At 40.0% G+C, this 25981-nt stretch overlaps 1 protein-coding gene across 4 annotated transcripts in view; it reads left to right on the forward strand.

Annotated features, from left to right (window-relative positions):
- The window catches only part of LOC109036833 (octopamine receptor beta-2R), a 302738-nt gene that overhangs the window by 107619 nt on the left and 169138 nt on the right, over window positions 1-25981 (forward strand). The gene's annotated exons all lie outside the window — the stretch shown is intronic.

Here is a 25981-nt window from a genome sequence, read left to right on the forward strand (position 1 = left end):
ATTTTTTCTTTCGTGAAAAATTCAACTCAACTGCGATAGAAATAGAAAAACTTTCGGTCAGCGTGTGATTCTCACCTCCTTGTAAAATTGAGAATTTGCGAGCATCTGAAATTCAATGAATTTCTCATTTGAGAGAAAACTTCTGAGCGAACTGAGCCCGATGATATCATTGGTTTCAATATTGAACAATTACCAATTGGGGAATGACAAAATTTCCTAAACCGGTAATATACACGTGTTTACATGGGAAATACCGCCTGATAAAATCACGAACGAAGCTGTACACTTTTGAATCTATATTTTCAAATGTCCCATATCAGAAAAAAATCATAAAAAGTTTTGCAGACTCAGCTCATTAAGCACTCTCAGATGAAGCAATATCATTTTTGTATGCAAATTCTCCATTGCAAAATGTAGTTCAGTATACTCATTTTCAGCTTATTATAAATGCGACCCCCAGTAAATGATGATATCTTAGAAAGTCCAGTTTTAAACGGGTTCAGTACAATTTGGCTGAGGCTGGCGCGGCAACGCGTTCAACGTCTCGCTGCGCTGGGCCACGAAGCAAAGGGCAACAGAACGGGCTATGGAAACTTCTCCTTTTTGTTTCCTAGGTATCTCTATCCTTGTAACAAAGGACCATCTTATTGACCAGCATAGCGTCGTTGCCGGTTTCGCACCCGCTGACGAGCTACCAATGCTACCGTGCTAAGAAAAAACGCCGTATGAACCTTCAGACGTTGCCAAATTTCCTTTGAAAAAACAGAGCCCACCTCTATATCAAGACAAACTGCTCCGTGCAATGATACTGCGCAAATACATTAACAGGGTTGCCAATTTGTTTGCCATCAACTCCAAAACTGAAAAACAGGCAACCCTGCTAATGTATTTATCCCCATGTTTGCATACCGAGTTTGTTTTGATAAAAAGGTGGACTCTTAGTGTGGCGTGGGGTGTCCCCTCAATTACGAGTACGATCTCAACTTTGAGAGCTTTTTTGAGCTTCGGAGTTGATTTCAGAAAAAAACAGTGGGACTATCGAGATTCTCGCGAAATTGTATAAAGGTATCAGTATTTGAATCGCAAATCCCCAACACATGCAAGAGCTCCGTTCCGCATAGAAAGAGGCTCCGTAATTCCGAAAGTGTACAGTATGATTCGCTTCACTCGTTGATATTTTTCCGCATAACGGTTTGAAGAGTTTCGAGGCGCGCATAATGACGGGGAGGCGGACATGATAAAAAGCACCTCTCCCCGGAAAGTTTTCTCTTTCCGATGAATATTTCAAAAAATCCTCATCGGGGGATTTTTTAGGTGAAACCGAGCTTAACTTCTTCCGGTTCATTTTTAGGGCCCCGATTTGCTCCAGCCGCATCCGCATCCGACCGGGAGAAAAAAGGGGGGAGGGCTGAGTGCTAAGCGAAGTTAATTTTTTATCCGTTTCTTCGCGGAAAAGGGACCGAAGGAACGGAAGGGCGATCTGATGAAGCACTGTTTTTGCCTCCGGGAGAAATATTGCCTCATTAAACATCGGGAGGGGAGCCTCGCCCGGAAGGATAGGAGCTCGTTTCCTGGGTAAACAATCAAACAGGTGATTTCCTCTCATCCTCCGCGACCAAGCATTTATTCTAGGCCCCCCGACCTACTGATCCTATTGAGCTCCTACTTGTGGGATTCGATGATAACTGTGAACCAATGATCAATGGCTCTTAAGATGATTTCACCGGCTAAGAAAACAAACCGATATGATTCACGCAAGATTAAACCTCAAAATTCCCACTTTATCAGCTTTATATTTCTCCAACCCTGAAATAGTTACAAAAGGAGAAAATAATAACATATTGATAGCCAAAATGCGAAACCTTGTATCTTACGTCGTTTTTTTAAAGCTGCCCGCTTCAAAAACGATACGACGGCACAGGTGAACATTTCGTAAGAGGAGTCGTTCCAGTGCTTCCATTCTATGTCCGCCAAAAGTTCCGGGATTCGGAACTTTGAATACATGTTCGCGGCTTCAAATAAATGTTCGCGGCTTGGAGCGCCTTCAGCTATTGTGATACTCCACGCTTTGTCACTGAGATAGTTTAGTTGCATGCCCGATCCAAACCCAACTAAGGATCTCACTTCACGCCCTCCTGAGTGTGTCTGTTCCTACCGTGTTTTTACGGAGGGAAAAGTATTAATACATATTTAAAGCAGACTCATCGGTACTCTAATATTGTTCCTTTATTTCTGAATGTGATGATTTTCCATTTATTAAACGGTGGCTTGCGAATTGCCGGCAATTGCTATTTGCCTGCGACATACGCAAGTCAAAATTCGTTCATGTTTTAGTGACCCATTGCAACAATCTGTGCAATTGCGTTGAGGGGCAAACTTCTGAGAGTCCCACAAAACCGCTACATTCGAACAGGATTAAAAGAAAAATGGAGATGTTGCATATGTGAGGAATTGGCAATTTGACTGTTGACGATCCTTACGTAAAAAGCGAGAAACACGATGGTGCCACTGGTTTTCTCTGAAATCAACTTTCAAGCTTAAAAAAAGCTATCAAGTTGAGGCCAAAATGGAGAGGATATCCCACGCTATCCTGAGAGTCCACCTCTACATCAAGACGAACTTTCCATGCAAAGATAGGGAGCAAATAAATTGACAGGGCTGCCACTTTTATTTAGGGACTCTAAAACTGAAAACACGGCATCCCTGCTAATGTATTTGCTCCCTATCGTTGCATAGAGATGTTGTCTTCATGTAGAGGTGGACTCTCAGGATAGCGTGGGATATCCCCTCCATTTTGGCCACAACTTGAGAGCTTTTTTTGAGCTTGGGGGTTGATTTCAGAGAAAACCAGCGACACCATCGTGTTTCTCGGTCAGTCAAACAAATCAACAGTCAAATCACCAATTCCTCACACATGCATCATCTCCATTATCGGACTCCCGAGTTTTTCCCCAGATGGCGCCACTCTGATGCGAATGCAAACATACGCGAGCGGCTCTCAAGAAAAAGCCCTAATTTAATCGCCTGCGATGGTAGCGGGGTCTAAAAGAAAAGACGGCATAGGCCGCAACGGAGTGAAACCAGCTGAGCCCTCCGGAAAAAGGATACAGAGAGCTATTCCCTAGTCACATATTTGACGCAAGGACATACTTCAATTTTGAAATGAGCCTTACCGCCCATAGAACTTCATATCCTCGAGGGCTCACATGAATATCGAGATACGCCTTCACGCGCGGAGAACGACGATATGTCACGGAGAAGGGCGCGTGCTCTCACGGGTGTGCGGTGGCTGCGGCGGCCAAATTGGCAGCAGATACGAGTGGCCATCCATCACGGGGGCCAAATCGTCGCTCCTCCGCCGTAACCGCGTATCTCGATCCCAACGTGAGCCCTGTCGTCCGTTTAACTCCGTGCTTTCTGAGGCTCATGCGGAAATCGAGATAAGCTGTTACGTCGGAGGATCGACGAAATAACCCGGCTGCAGCGACCACCGCCCCCATCAGGGTCAAGGGGGGCTGGGGGAGGGTAGAGGGGGGCGGGGGGCTAGACACCGACGCTGCCCGAATGTTTGATGTCTATTCATCCGCTTGGCCAGTCGGGCAGCTCCCCACTTGACGCATGTTGCTACGAATAATAAATTAGGCTTAACCGCCGCCCTTGGGCCCTCGGAACCCCTAACGCACAGTGGTTAAGGGTCGTATTTATTGTCGTTCCCGAAAAAAAAGTTACTATCCTTGAGGGCGTCCATAAATCGTCTTCCACCGTGTGCGAAGGAACGTAACTACGTTGCAACGCTGCCAAGTTTCCCCTCGGAAATTGTATCTTGCTCTATGCAGGGTTGCCGCCGGTCTGGTACACTGAAATAAAAGATTGGTAGAATTTACCATTCCTTCACGCTGTATTTCACAAAACGACAATTTAGAGTCAATTTTGCCAGAAGAGAGGTAAAGATTACTACACTGGAAAAAAAATAAATTGGATCTTGAATCCAGACTCTTGAAAACATTGACAAGAAAAATACTCTTGATTCAATCGGATTTTTCCTTTAATCAAAACGGAATCCGCTTAAATTAAAAGGCTTGGTTCTTGATTTAAGTTAGATTCTGATTGAATCAAGAGTACTTTTTCTTTTCGATGTTTTTTAGAGTCTGGACTCTAGACACAATGTGTTTTTTTTCCAGTGTATATACTGGTACAGGTAACCAATTCTCTGGCGGAATCGACTTGAAGATTGGTAGAATTTACCATTCCCTCACGTTGTGTGAAATACAGCGTGAAGGAATGGTAAATTCTACCAATCTTTTTTTTCAGTGTAAGCCGGGAAAATTAGGCAAGTCAGGGAATTCGCGACGATCGGGAAAAGTCAGGGCATTCGCGACGACCGGGAAAAGTCAGGGAATTCGTGGGAAAAGTCAGGGTATCGCGGATACATCTGCTAACCACTAAAACATGTCACTGTTTACCTATTCCAACTGTTCCAACTGTCCATTCTTCCAACTGTTTACCTATTCTGGTCATTTTATAGGTTTTCCATCTTTTAACCAGCAACTGAATTTTTTTTTTTCAATTTAATGAAATACACGGGTCGCCCTATCTTCGTTCAATAATAACTTATGAATTCAATGTGAGGCGCATTTTTTCAATACAAGCGGAAAAAATTGAAGGCGCCTGTGCATTTTCAATGGCTAGGTCGGGATGCAACTATTCGTGTTCTTGGGATGTCCGTGTTGCATACTCAAAAAATTTAAGGCGCCTGTGCATTTTCAATGGCTAGGTCAGGATGCATTTATTCGTGTTCTCGGGATGCCCTTGTTGCATACACAAAGCATTATAGGCGCTCTGGTTTTATTGGACACACGTACAGCTGCAATAGCCAGCTCTAAAGGGTTTTCTACGTTGCATTTACAATCGAATTTACCATGAAATCCTCGGGGTTCGAATGAGCCGTGTTACATCAAGACCTCGTTGTTAAACTGTGTAAATTTTCCATACAAAACATTGCAAAAAAGCATCGTGGATGCCAAATTTCGCGAATCACTACCGATAAAATTTTTGCAGTTTATACCATTTTGCAACGCTGCCATGGTCTCATCAGAATCTCGTGGCTTTCATAGTAACCGATTATAAATGCAAAGTGGGAAATTCTTGAGAGCTAACAACCTCAGCCACACTTCGTGCCTAAAAAAACCAGAGAGCCTACAATTTTTTGTGCATGCGACATGGACTTCCCCAGAAAACGAATAGTTGCTTCAAGACAAATACTGTTCGTCATGGTTTTACTTCAGAAAATCGAACATAACATAAAAATCTGCATCGTCGTAATGCGGCTGTATATTTCGACCTTCTCCGTCATGCCTTTGGTCTTAGTTTTCGATGGATATCGAGTGTATTTTTCAAGGGTAAAATTCAGAGTGTTCACTCGGCTTTAAAAGTGCACTTAATTAATGAATTTTTATAGCTTTACAGATCAATTTGTAACGCACAAGTTGAGCACATATCGTGGAATTCACCATTATTGCTGTCAAACTGATGTTTTGCCGTTTGAACCGCTGACAATCCTATATTTCACTTACTTTGTGACTGTAGACGCAAGGGAATGCCTTTGAGGGGCTGGGGGACGAGGCACATAAGTGCAGTTCTTGCTATTGCTAAAAATACGTGTTTAAAATCTCGAAATTACATGGTTATTTATTACAGGAAGAAAGTTCAAACTGACTTTTCGATAAGTAAAAATTTAAAATTGGGAGCAAATTTTTCATAGAATATGCATTAAGACTAGTTTACTTGAAATCATTAATACCTCGATTTTTTCAAAAAGTGCACTTATGCGCCTTGTCCTTTAGGTCCCTCCTTTATCATACACTTATTCTCCATCATAAGTATTTTTTGTGACACGTAATGAGTGCAGACATTTACAATGCAGAAACGCGGCTCGAGTTCAGGGTAAAGGGTAACGGATGAGCACCTTCAATTTTTAATGTATGCAATAAGCATATGGCAGGGTCGCAGACGTTGCTCACACAGCGCTGCACATTTTTATACATCAGTTCTCATTAAAGTTCATTGTGAGACTTCGTATTGGAGAATAAAAGTGGGTTTGTTCCGCGCACGAGGTACAGTCAGCAGAGGTGTTTATTTCTCCTGCGTATAATCCTACAGTATTATCACGCTCAGCGCATCAGAAATGTTTAAAATACACTCCGAAACATACATTTTCTTTAATCATATCACGCATTTTCAAAAAGCATACCAGGCCACTTTTTCCTCTTATTGCAATTTGGAACGACAATTTCTGGTTCAGTGTAGACACAACGTATACACCATTAGTTTCTTTCTGAACATAAGTGTTTTTACGGATGAGCCAGAAATTGTGGTTCCTAATTGCAAAATGCAGTCCAATTACGTTAACTCATAACAGAGACAAATGTGAGAAAACCTACCCACATAAACAAACGGTCCCTAGAGCTCTTACAGATCTTTCTCGTGTATGATTTCAGTCAATTCGAAGGTTTTAGTTTTACCTTTACATTTAATTAAGCCGAATGAAAGTGCTTTACCGAAATAATACGTAAGAAAAATCTGCCGTTTTACGGAAAAGAACCAGGTTTAGGTGCATTTTTGTTTGAGCCACGGTTAGCACATGCTCTTATGTGTCACTCCAGACTACACTTACGGGTCTCTTCCGTGAAACGACAGAATGTTGAACAGTTTGCGAGATTTTTTGTTCCCTTAAATTAAGGTTTAACCCTCTTTTTTCCATTTCTCTCTAGGAAAATTTGGTTGTCAGTGGCTGAAAAAAAATGCCCACGGATGCACTTGAAAATTTGTAAACGAGCCAAACGAACTGTAAACAGAGAGTATTTCAGAAATATCTGGATTTTCTCGAGTTTCCTCCTCTGAAAAAACGGCTTCTCAATTGGACGTATTTATGCTAAAAGGAACTATATGCATAGGGTTTGCGTGAAACGTAATTCCTTTTAGCATAAATACGTCCGATTGACATCATCTCATATTTACGACGGACCCATCACGTAAACGCCCTGAGATTGTATTTCTAAGCAGTGTCCCCGCCCTTTCTTCACCGAAGGCAAAAAAAAGGCACAGGGACGCAAAATATGATTTTTCCGCATTTGAATATTTAAGTTTCAAAGCATACATTCGTTTGCAGTTGATGAGGAGCAAAGAACTCAACTTTGTTTGTTTTTATTCTGGTTGTTTTGGTTCTTTCCGTCCCCCTTTTGCATTATCAATTTTGAGCCAATATTTTCAGTCAGCTGGACTTAGCTTAATGACACTGCACTAAGTCCTATGATGTTAAAACCGAGGAGGTTTGAAGTAGTATTCCTATGTGAGACTGAACGTTAAAGACAAAGTTTAACAGCTGCTTTCACGTTGAAAATATTTTTTTCGACTTTGAATTTTTTGAAGGAGACATTTTAATATAGCTCAAACTAATTTTTTTTTTACGTTGCGTTTTGGTGCGTCTCCACTACTTTAGTCGAGTCATGATGCAAATGGACCACCAGACAGGGTACGAATTCAAGCATTTCTGATACATGTTTACTCACCACAATTTCACGTGAAATATGATTCTTGCGCATCGAAAATTACTATTGTTAACTCCTAACTGAGGTATTGACGTTTTTGTTTTACATTGACTACGAGAAATTTGATTCGCCCGGTTACAAGATACGCGGTATTCTACATGAGTCAAATCGCGCTTTACAACGGTTTTGGCAAGCTTCTCAATCGAATATTGTTCCTTTCTCAACCTTTATCGATTCAAGTGTAAACAATTTGCTATGGCTGAGCCAAAGCGGCAAGATTGAGGTTGCCATATTTTCGTATCGCAAAGACTGCCACGGTATCGTTCAGTGTGCAATTTGACTCATGTGGCCTTGTCATGACCGGGAGGTTTGGATTCACGCGTCATAAAAAATTAATATCTTGATTAGAAATTAATTTTAGCAACTTTCGTTGTGCAAATTGTGTTTTACGTTAAATTTTGGTTAAAAAACATGTATTAGAATTCTTAACTCACACTGGAAAAAAAAATTGGTAGAATTTACCATTCCTTCACGCAATATTTTACACAGCGTCAATTGAACTGCATTTTGCAATTTGGAACTAAAAATTCACTAATGGCGCATACGTTGTTTTAAAACCGGGCTAGAATTTATAGTTCTAAATTGCAAAATGTAGTCCAGTTTAGAGTCAATTCTGCTAGAAGAATGGTAAACATTACTATAGACTGGTACAGGTAACCATTTCTCTCGCAGAATCACCATTCTTTCACGCTGTGTGAAATACAACGTGAAGGAATGGTAAATTCTACCAATCTTTTTTTTCAGTGCACCCTGCCTAGTAGTCCACCGCAAAGGCCAACGAGAATTTTAATTTTCTCGTATTTGACGGCAACATCCAGTGGGGTCCTACCTCGAGAATCCGGACCATTAAATATAATTTCAAGACTGAGAAACCCGGAGGAGGACGAGGATTCAAGTGCATTTGTTTCCGCGGAGCACTGCACGTCCAGAGGAGGTATAGAGAGCGGTCTGGCATTGCGTCTACGCTGAGATGGCCGAGCCTGGATTGTTATGCAAGAAGTTCAACTTGCAAGCAAGTCCGAAAAGCGTGCTCCGTTTTAATCACGAGTCGGGGTTGCCTAATTGTTGGAGTTCACGGAGTAATAGGATCTTCATACTGAGCCTCCAGTTTAGACAGAAAATGTTTGGCGCCGAAATGTTGAACGGAAATTCTGTTAGCTTTGCGTTGTCGCTGAGGACATTTGCTGGCCTTCTTCTTCTTCTTCTCTTCTTCTTCTTCTTCTAACGACTAGGGCATAACCATGTTTGTCAGGCTATCCAGTATCGAGCTCAGTAAACTCGTATAAGTATTATAAATCTACAAATCTAAAAATCACTAAAAATACAGGAATTGTGGGCCTTAGAGAACCAAAAAAATTATAGGCTGCACCGCTGTTTTGAAGAAGAGAGCCATACATCTCAAATTTTCAAAATCGAGCTTCCCTAAAAAATTCGTCGAATCGCTCCTTCAGATGAAATCACTGAAAATACACATCGACGGTGTAAGTCGGCAATTACATAACTCGTTTGCGGTGTCTGAAAATCTCCGCCTCTATGTTATTTTTTAAAGGAGAACAAATTGACATCATTCCTTGAAGTTTTTGCAGAATTTTCTTCGCACAGGGAAGAAAAATCACGGCAGTTTTAAAGAATTGTCGTTGATTGGGTTTCCGGTTAAATTATAAAATATGACAGCAAGTCTGCGACGTCGCAAACCGAGTTATGTGATTGCCGACTTACACCGTCGATATGTACATTGAAGTCACTTTTACAGCGCGCCTGGGTGCTCTGTGCCACCTAATCGCCACTCTTGTCTATCGACCTAAAGGGCATTTGGTAAAGACATCTTGTAATTTCATCTTGAATGCCACCTATCCACGATTTCGCTGGAGGCTAGACGTCCCCTGCGTCTCCTCCCAGGAGGAACCCAATCTAGTATCTTCTTAGGCAATCTGTCATCCGTCATTCGTTAACTGAAAATACTCTCTGCCAAATCAATGAAAATACCTATGTATTATCTAAACACGGAAAAAAAGTGTCAGGGGTTATCCCATAAAATTGTGGTACTACTCCAATATGTTGGATGATATGGACATTTCTAATAAATTGTGGTAGTGCCGCAACTCAAGTTAGGGTAGTACCGCAACATTTGGGTTAGTTACCTAATTTATCGGGGTACTACCATAATTAATTGGGGTGGTACCATAATTAATTGGGGTACCACCACAATTAATTGGAAATGTCCATATCATCCAACAACCTCGTACTTTTTTTTCCGTGAAGCATTATGTTCCAAAGTATTCATAGAAATACGATCCTCAATACGACTTCGATCAAAATTTCTCAGCAAAATTCCGAGAAATCGAGAAGTGAGACCCATGCCAGGATCTCGATCGATCATATTTCCGGATTTCCGAGCGGCGAAATTCACCCGGCGGTTTCATTAATTCCGCCCGGACAAGCCGAAGAAACTTGCCTCAATCCGTGATCAAGATTGAGCGCCGTGCGCCTTCTAATACATCAAAACTTGTCCGAAGTTGCTCTCTTAATTAATTACCGACGGAATACGTATTAGAATTACGGCAACTTTTCCGAGTCTTTATAATAATTATGCAAAAACTTCGTGAGACGCGTGGACTTTGGTCCAGATTTGAGACTTCTCGGAGGTCTCAGGCGCACGCAGCGGCAACTTGCTACCCACCTAATTTTTCACCCGGTCGTTGGGAGTAGTTCCGCTCTTGCTCTTTTGAGAGAGGCGGATCATTTATTTTGGCCTCGGATCGGACCGGAGGCTGGAACACATCAAGCGCAAGCTCACGCTAATCAGGGAGTACATGAGGGAGATTTTCCACGCCGCATAGACGCTATTAGTATGGAGCACATAGAGTCCCTTTATACCCAGAGTTAAGACAACTCACTTTTGGTTGGGCTGAAAGTGGCCTAAAAAAAAATCCAATTCTGATTGGTTCTCGCTCATGGAGGCCGAAACGAGTGCACCAAAATGGCGGTACCTCGAATATGAACATGAATAATGAAAATATTACCTAATTGTCAGTTTTCATAAGGAGTTCAGATAAAACCTCTGTGTTGTGCGGACCTCTCTCACTGAAACGCTCTCTTATCAACAGATTTAATCTGATAAACCCAGTGCAGCTCAATCATTACAGTGTTGAACATTTACAAACTTAAATGGGCATTATGCCATAAGCTCCTAATACAAACTGTTGCCACACTCGGGGTGGCAACAAGTGAATCAGGTGACAAAGCCTAAAACTAAGATGTCAAAACAACAACCACACCCTATCTCTGCCAACGAGAAGGACATAAACACAAATGAAAAGGTAACAAATTCCTTTTCAAACGATGAAAGATCGGCTGTTTCAGCTATAGTAAACCTAAAACAAAGTTGTAATCATCAATTTATCCCTTCAAATGAAGAAGATAGAATACATATTCTATCACTTAAAAGTGCCGCAGCTCAAGTTGTTAACATTTTCGAAACTCTCAAATCAGAAAATGATGACAGAAAAAGGGAAAATGATAGCATTAAAGCAGAAAATGATAGTTTTAAAAAAACTATCCAAAATCTCTCACAAAGATTAAACGCTCTGGAAAACCAAGCCTCGAACAGCCCAGCTAAGATAAGATCTATAACAACAAAGATAGTCAAATCCTTAGCAGAAAATGTCCAACCTAATGAGGAAAATACAACCTCCTCAGGCAAATTCGACATTTTAGCAGAAAAATTAGCTGATGAAGAAGATAACATGTCTGTCGAAGAAGAAAATTCGTCAAGCCTAGATTCTGAAGAGAAGATAGTTAAGCAAGAGACCAGCTGGATTACAGTGGACTACAACAAGAAAAAAACTAAGAAGAAACGAACAAAACCAACCTCCCCCTCCTCAACTTCCGAAGACGAGATCTCTGATCCGGAATACAGAAGCAGGAGAAAAATCTTCAAGAAGATAAACAACCAGGCCTCCAAAATAACCAAGGAAAATGGACAAATCAACAACTCCGGCTCCAATATAGATAAGTCTTCTAATTCAAATAACTCTGTAAATACCACAAACCCTAAAAATAACAATACTGAATCTGATAACACTAAAACAAAAACCTTACCCCCTCCCCCTATAAAAATTATTGGAATCAAATCTTTTGAAAACCTGCAAAAAATTCTTAAAGTCGCATCTGAGAAAGAAGAATATATGATTCGCTTTCTTGGAGACGACATGTGGAAGATAAACCCTCAAACTGAAACAGCTTTCAAAAATATCAGAGAAAATTTGAATAAAAATAATATCCAATGGTATACACATGCTGATAAAAATAATAGAAATATAAAAGTTATGTGTAGAGGACTCCCAACATCCCTAAATCCCGATGAAATAGTTCAAGATCTAAAGGAAAAAAACTTCAAAATCATTTCAGCAGTTTGTATGCAAAAAAGAATAGAAATTAAAAATAAAAATAAAATAACTGAAAATACAGAAAATAAAGATAATCCTTCCGAACCTAAAAACACAGATAACAACCCCCCTCAAAAAATAATTAAAAAATACGAATACATAAAAATTCCTCTTTATCAACTAGACTTTGATCACAATGAATCAGCTGAAAAAATCTATAATATTAAAGCAATTTTGCACACAATCGTAAAAATAGAACCCATTAAAATTAACCCTAAAATCATCCCTCAATGTAAACGGTGCTGTGGATATTTCCATACAGCAAATTTTTGCCAAAAAAGCCCTCGCTGCGTAAAATGCGCTGGCAAACATTATTCTCATGAATGTGAGCATAAAGGGATGATTGCAAATCCTAAATGCGCAATCTGCGGCAACATCGGACACCCAGCAAGCTATAGAGGCTGCCCTGTAGCAAAAGAACTACAGAATACCAGAAAAAAGCAACTAAAAATGAAAAAACAAAATTCAACCTCAGCTCATACAACTAAAACAGTCATAAAAAATTCCCAACCAAAAAAACTGGAAAAAACTTTTGCTCAAGCAACCCAAGGAAACGCTAATCCTTCAGAGAAATTAATAGAAACGCTCTTAAAAACAATAGAGAGCTTAAACGAACAAATTATATCCTTAAATAACAAAATTAGCAAAATGGAAACCTCAGGCAGGAGATGAAAGATTCCTTTTCTATATCTTCATTATCTTATACGTCTTTTCTCATTTTGTCTTATTATTATGTCTTTTGTAATCAACAATATGAATGTCTTTTCAAACACTAATATTGATAATTTATCGATTACAGATCTAAATGACGACATTGACTTTACTGATGTAATCAAGTTAAAAGCACGTGCCAAAACGGAAGCTTTGACAATAATAGCTTGGAATTGCGGAGGACTGACACGGACAAAGGCCGAGGAACTCAACGTGACGCTAAGAGACTTCGGTGTGGACATCGTCCTCATATCGGAAACATGGTTCACCAAAAACGATTTTAAAAGATATTTCGAAGGGTATAAAATGTACAACTCTTTCCATCCCTCCAACAAAAAAAGAGGAGGATCATCAATCTTAATTAAAAACAACATAGAGCATAATTTAATCAAAATCATTCAAACAGATATCTTCCAATCAGTAGTAATCAAACTGCCATCTGCTATTGGAGACTTTAATTTAGCATCAATATACGCTCCACCAAATAACATAATCACCACCGCAAATTTCCTAGAACTCTTTAGAGAACTAGGACAATCTTTTTTAATAGGCGGTGACTTTAATTCAAAAAACCCTATCTGGGGGTCTAGACTGACAAACCCCAAAGGTAAAAATCTTTTTGAAGCTGTCAAAAAAATAAACGGTAATTTCATTTCACCTGGTAAACCCACCAATTTTCCATATAATCAGAGTCACAAGCCCGACATCATAGACTTTTTTATATTTAAAAACCTAAATCTCATAAACAAAACAGTTTGTGATACTCTCCATTCCCCAATAGTTGGACATGCAAAAATTAATCTAACTATTCATATGAACCCTATACTTATCAACAAACCTCCAGCAATCTGTTCCAGGAAAACAAACTGGACCAAATTTAGAGAAGACCTAGAAAAATTAATTTTCAACAATATTAAAATAGACACTCCAGCAAAAATTGATGAAGAGACAGAAAAGCTGGTGGAGCAAATCCAACATTGTGCAAAAATTAATACTCCAATAGCCATCAATGAAATTAGACCATACAAAATTCCTAAAAATCTTTTAAATCTAATTCGTTCAAAGAGAAAAATACAAAGAAAATACTCATATACCCAAGATCCTGAAGACAAAGCCCACTTTAACAGGTTGAACAAATTAGTTAGAAAACATACTCAATCTTTTTTAAATAACAAATTCGAAAGATTTTTGTTGTCATTATCTGATAAAAAAGATAAAGACTACACGCTCTGGGCCGCAACTAAATACCTTAAAAGACCAAAACAACTCAATTTTCCTATCAAAAAGAAAGATGGAACATGGGCTGAAACAGATAAAGATAAAGCAGAAATTCTAGCAGACCATTTCGAAAACACTTTTAAACCTCATAATTTCGCAAAAATTGAGGGTGAACATGAATCTGAAAATGTGGGTGATGAGTCACCACCGAAGTCCAAAAAGGTCAAGAAAATACCGCCATCAAAAATCAAAACTATAACTCCCTCAGAAATTAAAAGAGAAATTCAGGGCAAAATAAAAATAAAGAAAGCACCCGGCTTCGATAAAATTTCAGGATTACTTCTTAAAAACTTACCGAATAAAGCCATCATGAAACTGGTCTGCATATTTAATGCAGTTATAAAAATAAAATATATACCTCAGCAATGGAAAATCGCAGAGATTTTCGTACTACTTAAGCCAGATAAATCCCCCGCAGAAACTAGCTCTTATAGACCAATTTCTCTACTTCCAGTTATAAGTAAATTATTTGAAAAATTATACATAAAAAGACTTAACGAAATAGTAGGTAAAAGACACCTAATAATAGATGCTCAATTCGGTTTCAGAGCTAAACATTCGACCATTGAGCAGCTGCACAGAGTCACCAGTTACATAGAAAATGCTCTAGAAAAGGGTAAATTTTGTGTGGCGGTTTTTCTTGACGTAGCGCAAGCGTTTGATAGAGTCTGGCATGAGCGTCTCGTCAAGAAACTATTTAAGATACTCCCATGTAATCACGTGGAACTCTTATCTTCATTTTTAGAAGGAAGACAATTCAGAATAAGATATGAAAATGCCATTTCCAGCTTAAGACCAATAGGAGCGGGAGTTCCACAGGGTTCCTGTCTATCCCCCCTCCTCTATTCTCTCTTTACATCGGACATCCCACAGCCGAGAGGAGAAGGGAAGATGGGAATCTATGCCGACGATACGCTCGTGATGGATTCATCCAAGAGTTATAGGGAGGCACGACAAAATGTCCAATTACATCTAAATAAAATTGATAGATGGACAACAAACGATAAAATAAAACTCAATGCTACAAAATCCATTGAAGTAGTTTTTACAAATAGAAAATTCATCCACAAACCCCTACACTTGGGAGAAAATATAATTCCAAGGGAAAAAGTTTCTAAATATTTGGGATTACACCTGGATTCCAAGCTCAGATGGAAAGAACATATTAAAAAAAAAGTAGCACAAGTAAAACTCAAATTTCTAAACATGTTTTGGCTACTTGGGAAAAAATCAAAATTGGATTTAAGGTTAAAACTTTTACTCTACAAATCGATGTTGAGGCCGATATGGAGCTATGGCTGCCAATTGTGGGGTTGCGCAGCCGTAACAAACCTCAACCAAATCGAAATTATCCAAATGAAAATCTTAAGAAACATTGCTAAAGCACGCTGGTATGAGAGGAACGTAGATATAAGAGCCGACCTCAACATCGATTCAGTAGAGGATTATATCACTAAATTATATACCTCTTATGAAAACCGACTACATAATCACCCAAACCCAGAAGCCCTCGCCTTACTGGAAAAAAGTGAAAATGTGAGAAGACTAAAACGAAGGAAAACCTTTGAGCTTGGAATCCAGGGTTTTTCAAAACTTTTCCCATAATCAACCTCACGTGCCTCCTTATGATCCTTGGACATATCAGGAGTAACTAGGTCTTTGGACGGGTAGCCCGTCGTAACCCAAATAAATCAAAAAGACATTCTTATTCTGTAATAAAAATGTTTTATCATTTCACACACCTGTTATAAATTTAGGTAGTTATTAAGTTAAAATCAATAACAACTTAGTATAATTTAGCCACTAAGATTTAAAATAAGCTGTTAAAAGACTCAAGTAAGTCTAATAGCAATTTCTTGTACATTGTTCTTTATTTTGTGCAAATAAAAAAAAAAAAAAAAAAAAAAAAAAAAAAAAAAAAAAACCTAATTGTGGTTCATCAAGAGTAAATTGTTACTTATTTCCATCGGTCCAAAATGAAAATAGATTAAGATATTATTCACAAACCAATCTCATTTTCTTTTTAATCGATCAATTTGTTGATGTTGTTGTTTTTGTGTGACAGACATCGCAGGATTCCTGATCCTTATCCCTCAATATCGTTCGTTTGGGTGCACTCGTTTCGGCCTCCATGGCCAGCCAAGGCCGGCTGCCAGTCAGCTGATAATCGAGTTGTCTCAACTCTGGGTATAAAGGGACTCTAGGAGCACATAGGGATGTAATATACATAAATGGGAGAGCTGGCGCCATGTTCTGTTCGACGAGTTCCGAGCCCGGTGTGCGCCGAGCTTCGGTCACTGTTTCGATACATTTTCAATCCGAAATGGCGATGGAGAATATGTAGTAATGGAGATGTTGCATGTGTGAGGAATTTGCGATTTGACTGTAGATTCTTATGTAAAAGTTCGCGAGAAACACGATGTTACCACTGGTTTTCTCTGAAATCAACTCCCAAGCTCAAAAAAAGCTCTCAAGTTGAGGCCAAAATGAAGGATATATCCTTCGCTATTCTGAGGGCCCACCTCTACATCAAGACAAACTCTCTATGTAAAGATAGGGAGCTTTTTTTGACAGGGCTGTCACCTTATACTTGGGGACTCTAAAACTGAAAACACGGCAACCCTGTCAATGTATTTGCTCCCTATCTTTGCATGGAGAGTTTGTCTTCATATGGAGGTGGACTCTCAGGATAGCGTAGGATATCCCCTCTGTTTTGGCCTCAACTTGAGAGCTTTTTTTGAGCTTGGGAGTTGATTTCAGAGAAAACCAGTAGCACCATTGTGTTTCTCGCGAACTTTTAAATAAGATTCAACAGTCAAATCGCAAATCCCTTACACATGCAACATTTTCATTCCTATCCTCTTTGTTTACATCGGATGACCGGGTCCCCGTGCATCAAAAACAATCGATTATGTATCGAAAAAGTGAGTCGGCGTGACACAGGCGTCTCAGAATTGGGACCTGGAATTTATTTAAAAGTGGCTCCAGCTCTCCAATTTAAATTACGACTCTATGTGCTCTATGGCACTAAAAAAGATAGAGCCTTTCCGTTTCACAGAAAATTTCAGTTTTGGTTCATCTGCGTTAAGGCTGAGATGAGGTTAACTTAAACCGTGTCTTCTGCAAGATGGAAGATGAAGATTGAGGTGGCCTCGATCGTGACTCAGCAGGTCGATTACTGAAATTGATAGACAAAGCTATAGACAAAGAAGACTAGAAGGATTTGGAGGGATCCTATTGGTGGAAGCGGGTAGTTGCAATCGACAAAAGAAGTCGGTAATAGACTAACTGACGTCAGCCCACGAGATACCCTATAGTTAGTCCATCATTTTCTCCTGTTAGTCTAAAGGATCCGCCCATTTTAACCAATAGGATCGCTCCATACTCCCTATGTCTTCTTTGTCTATCAATATCAATAATCAGCCCAATGAGCAGATGAAGCGTGTTTACTTCTAAATTTTTACAGATATATATTTATCAATATTGCTGAACTAATTTTCAGTCAAAAACTGAAAGATCGAATAAAACAATTTATTATCAGCCCCTTTGATTTTTTCCCCCTGATTTTCGCAAACGGTGTTCTGCGTCATAGGACTAGGAATTTCGATGGGGTTTCACAGTTTGTCTGAACATTGGAAATGTTTTATTCAGTAATACACGTGACGCAAATATCAAAGTCTAATAGTCGAGTCATTACATTTGATAATTTCGTATTACACAAAGATGACGCCACGACGCGACGGCTGTTGAATTGAACACCAGTAGTTTTTTTTTATAAAACCACAGCCTACGGCAAAAACAAGGAAGGACTTTCTACGTCACGCAGGAAGACCGGTTTCGAGAGGATAACTAGCAGACCTGCTCTTCATGCCAGCATTTTATTAGCTCTTGACTGGAGTGGCGGTAGAGGCAAGGGTGACAGATTGATTCTGCGACCAAGAGATCTGTCTTTCTGAAAGGATTTTCAAGATTGATTCAAGTTCCATTCAGATTCTTTTGTTGGGTGCTCCACCGTTCCACCCACGGCGCTGGTATTGTTCAAACACAACCCTCTACCCCTAAGGAGCTGCATTAGAGAACGCGATCGCGAGGTGCGCTGCGCTGCTCCAAAGCTTAAACCACCCTCGTAAATGATTTAATGCTCTAAATCCTTACACGGAAAAAAAAGACCTGTCATTTTAACAGTCGCATTGAATGTTAAATTTGTTTGACGTTTTTCTGTTCTTTTAGTTGTCGTGACTGTTAATTGAACATTTTAAGTATGTTGAAACAAAAGTGTACAAATCTGTCAGCTCAACATCTTATTGATGCTTTTGAAATAACATTCTGTATGTTATTCCATCATCACACGACTGCTGAGTTAACGTCAGTGCGGTTCATTAAATCAACGGTTCCTGAAGCTCTTGGAATGACTGTCATTGACTTTTGATTTTACAGTACACACGTCATTTTGACATTCGTTTAGATTTTAAATTTACACTCGTGCTAGGTGTTGGTCTAATGTTTTGAAGGCCGTTAAATTCGCAGAAATAATCTGCTAAAGCAACAGCGAGGGTGTCGAAATAACAGCCTCTCATTTAACAGCGAGTTGACGGTAAAATGCTGACCGTTGCACGGAGCATCCCATCCCAGCCAGTCCCGCGCGGTCGGCGCAGCGCGCATGCGCAGTTGTATACAGTTGTCGATCGCCCCGCTGCGAGCGGTGACGCAGAAAACCTCTCCTACCCTACCCGCCACTGTCCACCCTCCTTCTCGAGGGTTGCGCGCCGACCTAACAAAGGGCCCGGTCAGGGAAATTCTCAGAACTCCAACCGCCCGGGCCTGGCGTTCGGCTGTTTCTTCCTTCGACATTGTTCGCGCATTCCAGTCTGTTCGTTGAGGCGGCCATGTCACTGTTTAAAGGGATTGCGTTTGCTCAACAGTCAGTGGTTTTGAGTCAGAGAGAAGTCTTGCGCTTGCGTTTCGAAATCGTGCTCAAATTGTGTTTGCGAGTGAATTTTGGCGAAGAAAGTGATTAGTTTTGATACTCAGTGCGCGATCTGCAAAATTAGTAGCTCCATAGGAAAGTAACTCTTACGATATAAGCAAATTTGGGCACACTGTAATCAGTTGCGGGCAGACGCCATTTTTTGAGGCATCATCATGAATCCGTTCAACTCGGAATTTCTGCTGCCGTATATTTGTGTTTTTTGGTTTCAACTTTACCATTGACATTACACTCACTCTCAACTCACTTAGGTTTGCGTCCAGTGCATCCCATTATTATTTTTAGCGTGCTTTCCATGTTTATATGCAGGCGCTCTTTTGATTTCGTTTTCTGTAGATTATACCATCAGCCCTGTCCTCTATACTTTCCGACCCAACTCCATTGTGTGATTTTTTCCTTTTCTTTTGTTCAAAGAAATTTCGGCTGTTTTGAAATGAAATGAAGTGATAATTTAGCAAATCTTAATCTTGGTAGAATCTTTTGAAACCCTTTATAATACATTTTTGGTGTTTTTAACTCGCAAGCACGATCTGCTGTTTGGTTCTTACGTTGTTTTTATTGATGATGCCAACGTGACATTGTCTTAATGACGTAAAGTGTTTCAATGTGTAATACAGTGTATGTGCGGTATCTGACCAGGATGCGAGTGATAAGTTGGGTTATTTGAAAAAAAGAAAATAACGGATGGAGAGGAAAGGTTTAAAACGTGCCTCACATAATTTGTTGACGACCCCTAGGCCATGATCAATTTTGCCCCACCGAGAACTGCAAAGATAAATACTTTGTGAAGTGTTTTTGTGCATTTAAACTGTTAAAATTTTTATGAAATTAACTCATTGTGAAACTGATTTAGTCTGTAAATGTTACTTAGACCGAAATATTATCTACGGTTTTTGTATCATTTACTTGAAACCAGTGAAGCAGTTATCAGCTATTTACATAAGCATGTAAGTATGACCATGATTTTTTTACAGTTGCGTGGCATTGTATCTGCTACATTAACAGCAGTGTGAATGAGAATCCAAGAGCGAATTTGCTTTTACATGAACAGCAGCGCTGCTACATCGACAGCAGTGTGGATTTAAATTCAAGAACGAACTGGCTGTCATGAGAACAGCGACGCTGCTTTTTCGACAGCAGCGGCCGCTGTTAAATCGAAGGCAGCGTGAACGTCAATCTGATGGGGAACCGGCGTTTACGCCAGCAGCTGCGCTGCCTGTGTAACATACTATTTGATGTAGGTTGAGCAGATTTTGCTGTCGTTGTTACACTCATTTACTGTCAATGTGACAGCAAAGCGCCTGTTATAATAACAGACAAAGGTAATGTTATTTTAAAAGCCAGGATGCTGTGCCGTTTTTTAACAGCCAAGGGCTGTTCCTTTAGCAGTCGCGACGATTAAAATGGCAGAACTTTTTTTTCCGTGTAAGTACTACGCTGGAATGGACCACTTAGACAGAGTAAATAAATCGTCATAAGAAATTATTCCTGAGGGACTGTTCAAGTACTACATAAGCCATTTTGGTCGACCTCTTGACCCACTGCAAGCCACCCGTATAAAGCGACCTCTCACTTTCACACAGTCACACCCCCCTTTTTGACTGGCTGACTATCTTTTCCGCACTTAGTACATTTGTGGTAATTTTTCTGATTATCGTTGCCGCACAAATAATTTTCTTTATAGTGTATGGCAACGTCGAGAAAAACATGAGGCATATTTAAGAAAAATGAGTAAACGAAGACTGAAAAAATGATTTCTTACCTTACTCAGCAGTCCAACAGGGATCGTCAGGGTTCAGATTTTCGTCTGTGAATTTTCCATTATTTTCCATTATTTTCATCTGCGTGCTTATACTTCAACTCCTACATAATTCTTGCTATTTCTTCCATGAATTGTTAATCTAATTTGTGCGAAAATGATTTTGTGCGGCAACGATAATCGGAAAAATTACCACAAATGTACTTTGTGCGGAAAAATATTCTGCCTTTTGACTTACGTAAGCCCGGCTTGATCCTCTCGCCCCCTTTTTTCCAGTGTTTTCCAAAAAATATCACAGAAAAACTCATAAATAATACAATTAATTAAAAGACTGACAATATAGTTTGTCATTTGTATGGAAGTCGCATATTATATATTTTTTTCAAAAAATCATTAAAAAAAAACTCAACAACAATCATAATTCGGTCAATATAAATTTCTCTATCTCTCTTACGCAATTGCGAGGCACTTCATTCACTACTACTAACATGCCACTCATGTAGCGCTTCCATGGGCTCTGCGACATCCAACCGCCACTGATAACGATCCTGCCAGAGCTCCTCCGGCAAATCACGTCTCATTCCCTGCATTCCATCAACACACGATTTGGCAGGGCGTCCTCCACGTTTTCTGCCAGGGGGGACCCGATGGATCATTTTATACCTTAAAAACTTCTCTGTAAAACAGCGAATGTGGACTTTTTAAAAAATCATTGTATCTCATTGTCCGAAATCCCTTTTGAGGTTAAAAAAGTCTTTCTGAAACCGTTTCTAAAATGTACTTAAGCCCCCTCATCAGAAAAACGACGAGATGTGTAAAATTGCACGAGCGTGCAATGCAGAGCGAAGAGTCGGTCATTAAGATTATTCGTGGAGGACAATAAATGACTTCAACGATTCTCTCCAAACAGTCCCACTGACTGCGGTTGTTGGTTGTCGCTCATTAGCAATTGCACTGGACTTCGTCAATTTCACGTGGTTTTATGTAGAGCTACAGTCTTGTTACACAAAGTCGATGCGAAGTTGCAAAATTGTTGCGTTTGTAATATTGGCCCAGAGACGATAAGATAATGATATTCGAGACACCATTCTTTATTGACGATGGATACACTTGAAAAATTCTTAAGTTCGATTATGACTATACAAGTATGCGCTTGTGTTTCATTTCTTTTAAAGAAAACCAACAAACAGTTTTCCGGAAATTTTCTATGGATTCCTTTCCTTCATTCAGAAATATGTATCATTCATAGAAAACTTCAAAAAACTGAACTGGCTCGCTTCCTTCTTTGAAGAAATAACATTTTCGAAGATTTTCAAGCAATGTAGCAAAAAAACGCAATTTTCAATTTTAAAATCATCGATATGAAAATGCTCAGAGCCGAAAAATGCGCTCTGTGAAAAAGTCGCTCCGCAATTTTTAAGCATTAAAAAGTCAGTTTGAACTTCCTCTTCGCCAAGAGGATCCATGAAATTTCAAAACTTCTAACACGAATTTCTCGGAATAGCAAAAACTGCACTTATGCGCCTTGTCCTCCAAGCCCCCCAATTTAACTATTGATACGTGCACCATTCTCCTATTAAAATGGGCCACTGTTTCGCAGTGTGGCACAGAGCGAGAAGATCTTGAGTTTTGAACGCCAAACAGAATTATCAGGAACGGAAAGAGCATTCAAGAAATTCTGCCTTCTATCTTCTTACGGATGAGAGACTCGCAATGGGTCGTCGCTGGCATAGCCCGAGGAGGCGGCGGGGGAGGGAGAGAGAGAAAATACGATTGAAGAAAAAGGATCAAGCGAGGCAGGGACTCGTAATGGGTCGAAAGTTTATTCATCGCCTTAGTTTTTAGCTTTCCTTATCTTTCATCAAAGGAAAGTTTTTATTTCCGTTGTTTCCACGCTCTATCAAAAGGAGCTGCTCTTCTGAAAATGGAGCGCAAGGTTGAACGACATGTCAACCAGGATTTATGCGATTAGGTTAAGATCGTTGTTGTCCAGCTAGTTAGCCCGGCACTTCCAGCGGCGGAAAATATCGAACTACGTCGATTTTCAGTGCGTAATATTATCGAACTAGTCCTTGCAAGTTTCCCCGCTTGAGCGTTTGGAAGGTCGCGCCCTTGAACTAGGGTTCGGCCCTCGACGTTCAAATTTCCATCAGCTGTGAAACGTTTCATTGAATTTTAAAACGCAGAGACGCTCGCTTTGAGTCTGAATGCGGAGGAGAGTAGGCAGGAGGCTTTTTCTTAGATTAAAAGTTTGACAGCCGATGGGCCTCTACGCGAGATATGAATTAAAACAACGCGCAATACGTTTGCAATGCGCAATATGTTTCCTTTTCAACATTTCACGAATGAAACGAATCATGCAAAGTGGAAAGGCTGGGAATCAATTCCTCGGCAGGGTAAAAGTGTTTAAAATTAACATTGGTAAAATGGCAAAAATACAAGTGGCATCACCCGTATATTCTAACTTATTTGAAGCCTTGTATATATGAACGTCGGATGTTGTTGTCTACATTTTCTGAAAGGGACATATAAATGTTTGGAAGCCAGATCTTTCAGTGGCGGGGCGTGTTTTGCGATTTATCGATTTTCCATCATTTGAAGCTATGGTTAAGAATCGATTATTAAGGTGTTCGTTGCGAACACCCTGTTTATCGATCCTTTTTCCATGGGTTTAAATGGTAGATCGATCGATGTATCGCAAAACACGCCACGCTACTGAGATCTTTGTCCCGGCTCTCCTTATTGATTCCGCCAAATACCATGTGCGCCACAACGTTGGAAGAGCTAATATTCCTGTTTCAAAGATAAAAAAAAGGAAGAAGAAAAAACCCACCACCATTGAAGCAGTTAATTTTTGCCCTAAATTCGTATTCCTCCAATGACTGATACTACTAACTTGCTAAACTAGAACGCCGTAAGAACACGCAAAAGTTGCAAAATTTCCCCTCATAAAAGTTTATTTCAGCCAAAAGTTATGAATATTCTTCCTTGAAAATTAATGACTATTTAAATCATATTTAGAGCAAAATTCTCTGAAAAATTGAAAGGAAAAAATTTACAAATTTTCGCGGAAATTCATGCCTTGTTAAAGGAGATTTGGCAACTTCTGAGGGCTCATACGGCGTTTCTCCTTATTAGCACTGCAGACTACTCAACGTAACGGAATTACCTTGGTGTGCGAAACTTTTCAATCGAAAGGCACTCTTAGACCAGCATCACTTAAGGGGAACGAGAGAGGGGTTTCCAATCAACCTTTTATAGTCCAGGTCGGTGGAAGAGAAAAACTCACTGCGCTCGCGAACTGGGAGAATGCCATGATTACTCACTCATCCTTTTGAAAATCTTCAAAAACCTTACGCCTCATTTTAATTAGAAAGGAAACAGCTCCAGTCATCCCTGAGGATAGTCGAGGAGACTAAAAAGCATCTAAGTAAATTTTAATTAGATAATTACAGAAGTGAAGCAGTCATGCAATTGAAGGATCATTGAAACTGGCTCAAAGGGGTTTTGCACACAGATATGAGGAGGGCGGATTTCCTCTCATCTGTAACTGAAGCAAAACTAAGTCATTCATTTGTATAACGAAAAGGGGGGGGGGGAACATTGTCTCCATACATACGTCTCAAATTTATCCCATAATTATTGAGGGCGTTTTCAAATCAGCCAAGTTCCGATACCCGGAGTATCGTTTTGCAAAGTTCCTATTATTATGTTTTATTTCCTACCATTTATTTGTTTTCAATTTTCCTATAAAAACTACTCATTTGCTGTTTACACTTCTGGCTGGAGCGAATTTTAGCTATGCATTCACGACTGCAAAAATGTCAAAGGAAATCGACAAGCCCAGCGTGCATGGCGGCTATTTCCATTTTAATCTTCCGTTACATTTTTACGGCGCAATGATACAACTATTTGAACTCTCCGGAATGCGTGAGGTATCACGTCGCAGTTGAAGGCGTTTTAAAAACAGCCAAGTTCCGATACCCGGATTATCGTTTTGCATAGTTCATATTCTTTTGTTGTATTCCGTACCACTTGTTTATTTTTAATCCTCGTATAAAAACCACTCATTTGCTAAATACAATTCCAGCTGGAGCGCACTTCTTAAGCTATGCATTCACGACTGCAAAAATGTTAACGGAAATCGAAATACATGAAGGCTATTTAATTATGTTTTGAATATTTCTAATTCGAAGGGTTCGGAGGACAAGGCGCGTAAGTGCAGTTTTTGAAAAATTGAGATGTTAATGATTTTAAGTACACGGAAAAAACGAGCTTAGGGTTGGGACCTACATGTTAGTGCTGGACACTAACGAGGGTTAGGTCAAATGGAGCCAGCAAGTCAGAGGAGTGCTGGGCACTAAACAGCTCGAGGCTGGGTCACTAAGGAAGAAGTAGTGTCAAGCCCTAAAGTGACTTTGGAGCGAGCGTAAAATATGAAACGCCTCCGCCTGGGATCGAACTCGGATTGCGCCGGTGGAAGACCAGCGCGTTACCACCAGGCTATGGTGACTCCGATGTCCTACGGGTGAATTTACACCTGTTAAGCGCAACTACGTCTCGCGGCATCTGATTAGCACTACTCATGTTCAGTGCCCACCGGTACTGCCTTCCGGTGTTGAGCTGTACAGCGTTTGGACGCCAGCCCTCAACTACTCCCCACTAAACGGCCAGTAGTGCTCAACACTAGTCTTGTTTTTTCCGTGTAAAACTAGTCTTAATGCATATTCTGTGAGCGATTTGCTCCCTAATTTAAATTTTTAAGTATCAAAAAGTCAGTTTAAACTTTTCTCCCGCCATGAGAATCCATGTAATTTCTAAACTTCAAACACGTATTTCTCAAAATATAGCAAATATGCGCTTACGAACCTTGCCTTCCAAAACCCTCTTTTGTTGTTTATTTGCATATCGCCGCGTATTAACTACGCGCTCGCAGTCACACGTTCAATGTGCCTGCTTCCGTCGCTCCTTTGACGTAAGAACGGATCTCAATATCCACGTGAGCCCTGTTTTACATATGATTCCAGGCTCTCTAAGGCTCGTTCGGAATTCGAGATATGCCCTTACGTCAGAGGAGCGACGTGTTGTGAGCGTGCTTTGCGATGTATCGATAGATCTGTCATTTAAGCCTATGGAAAAGGATCGATAGACAGGGTGTTCGCAGCGAACACCTCAATAATCGATTCTTTAC

Source organism: Bemisia tabaci, chromosome 4 (genome assembly GCF_918797505.1).
Source record: "Bemisia tabaci chromosome 4, PGI_BMITA_v3".
Classification (NCBI taxonomy): domain Eukaryota; kingdom Metazoa; phylum Arthropoda; class Insecta; order Hemiptera; family Aleyrodidae; genus Bemisia; species Bemisia tabaci.